Source organism: Glycine max, chromosome 20, assembly GCF_000004515.6.
Source record: "Glycine max cultivar Williams 82 chromosome 20, Glycine_max_v4.0, whole genome shotgun sequence".
Classification (NCBI taxonomy): Eukaryota; Viridiplantae; Streptophyta; class Magnoliopsida; order Fabales; family Fabaceae; genus Glycine; species Glycine max.
The window spans coordinates 36,910,411-36,912,957 of NC_038256.2; the positions used below are offsets into that span (position 1 = coordinate 36,910,411).

The 2,547-nt window shown below is 21.7% G+C and overlaps 1 long non-coding RNA gene across 1 annotated transcript; it reads right to left on the minus strand.

Annotated features, from left to right (window-relative positions):
• LOC102665511 (uncharacterized) lies at window positions 1-573 on the minus strand. Its single transcript, XR_420346.4, has 2 exons — window positions 281-573; window positions 1-185 (listed from the first exon to the last, which is right to left on the minus strand). It is a non-coding gene; the product is annotated as an uncharacterized lncRNA (long non-coding RNA).
• Between the last annotated feature and the right edge of the window lie 1,974 nt (window positions 574-2,547).

A 2,547-nucleotide genomic window follows, 5' to 3' on the forward strand; every position in this document is an offset into this window, starting at 1 on the left:
GAAGAAGAAGTAGATGCTATTCATTGATTATGATTTATTCATTACAATCATACATGAGTATTAATCATACATGAGTATTATTTCTCTTGACACTCTTTTTCTAAACATTTTTGTAACAAAATATTATTTGTTTTGACATCTTTGCACGCAGGAACCTGCTCTGTTGGCCGCAATATGACGAGCATCTGATATATAAAATCAAGCAAAAAAACATAAAAACATAACTAACTCAAATTATAAAAACCTTAAAAGCACAAAAATGTTGTAAGAAAATAAATACCAATGGATCTGCTCAAGCCACAACCAGCCACACACTTTTTAACACAATATATATATAGAAGGCCACCGCCAGGAGGTATTAGTAAAGGCGCACATTCTATTTTACAAAGGTCAACACATCTGAGTTTGTCAGACACATGATTTGGTCCAATTTGATCAAATGGATGATTGTAATCACCCAATGAAAAACTCACCCTAATCATTATCATAATCACAACTCCAGTCATTTTTATCTTATTTTGTTCCATAACTTCTATACGATCTATCTAAGAATTTTGTTGTGATGTTTGAAGAGAAAGCATCTCCCATTTCTACAATTTATAGACAAAAAAACTAGGGATATATAGTAAAAATATTAGTACCATGCACAAAATATTGCTTATTAAATATAGGTATAAATATGTTTTTATTCCCAATTAATTTTTAAAACCATTAATTTTAGTTCCATGTTTTAAAAAATATATTTATTCCTTCAATTTTTTCAAATTTATTATTTTAGTTTTTTCATAAAATTTGAAACATCAACTAATAATATATTAATTTGATATCACTTAAATTTAATGACGTGACATTTTGTTTAATAATCATGTGAAAGTTAATATTAATTTTTAAATAATTAGCACTTTTAGTTTTCAAGAGGATCAAAATGATAAATTTTATAAAATTAAGTAACTAAAAATATATGATTCAAAATGAAGGGACTAAATTACATATTTAAAAAAAAAAGAAAACCAAAATTATATCTAAGTTTATTTTTTATACTATCACTTTTGTCTTTTGTATCCTTTCTACCGTATTTTCCCATCTTTCTACCATATCACAACTTTATATAATTTGTTTTAATATTATTTTTTATAATATTATAATATTTAAATAAATTATACAAATTAGTGACTAGTGAAAAATAAAAAAATAGGATAAGAAAGACACGGAAGACAAACGTGATAGTATGAAAAATATTTTAAATAAAATATTATATAATTTATTTGTTAAATATTTTTTATATTGTATTTATTGGATAATTTTTTTATAAAATAGATTTAATATTAAATATATATTTTTTAAAATAATTAACTCACATCCTTCAAAAAAAAATTAACTGACACAGCAATATATGTGTTTTACCCAAAAAAAAAAAAAACACAAACAAGAAAAATCATTTAGTGTTTTAGGTGGTAACGAAGAAAGAAATAGACTTAAGTTCAAACTTTTAATCTTATCTATCATTTTTACAATATTTTCTAAATTATATGTCCACATAACTGTCTCATGTCACCATCGAAGTTCACATCATTCATCCAAACTAATGGGACCAAGAGATTAAAATTGTATAATTTAAAAAATTGAAAAACCAAAATCATAAATTTTAAAATAAAAAATAAAATTATAAATTAAGAATTATAGGAGAATTAAAATTCTAATGTAGGCTGACTATAATAAAAATACACATAAATATATTCAATACTACATTCAATATAATAAATTTAATAAATACTATATTAAATGATAAATTAAATATTTATAATATTACATTAAATGCTACATTAAATACATATAATACTACATTAAATATTACATTAAAGTACTCCCTCTATCTATAATAATTACTGTCATGGATTTTTCCACACAGACAAAGAAAATATAGTAAATAAATGTAAAAGAATAATATTTTATAAGGTTTCTATTTAATGATATTGATTAAGAAATTAAACAAATTTTTTTATTTAGAAACACATTAAAAATTCTAGTGGAATGCATTTTTATGCATCCCAATAGAAGTTTTCCACTCTTAATTATGCATTTTAAAACTATTTGATAATTGGTTAATAAAATAATTATATATATATATATATATTCAAATTATACTAAAATTCATGAATATATGTAATAACATAAAAAATTAAAATCATAATAATTAATATTTTAAATTAATTATAAAATTATATATTCTTTATTCACTTTAGGCAAATAGTTATCATAAAAAAACTTTAGGTAAGTAGTTTTAATTTATTTTAAATGTATAAAATGAATTTTAATTTTTAAAATTTATTGAAATATATAAAACTTCACTTTAGGTAAATAGTTCTCAATTTACATTTGACTTTACAATTCGATTGTTGATATTATCTGCACGAACATTTATTGAAATATATCTAAATTGATTTTTATATAAGAAATTTACAACTTAAATTTAGAGATACAATATTGTTATTTACGAACTTTCTACATCATGTTCGCAATCAATACGATGCAAGGCGTCCGGCTACC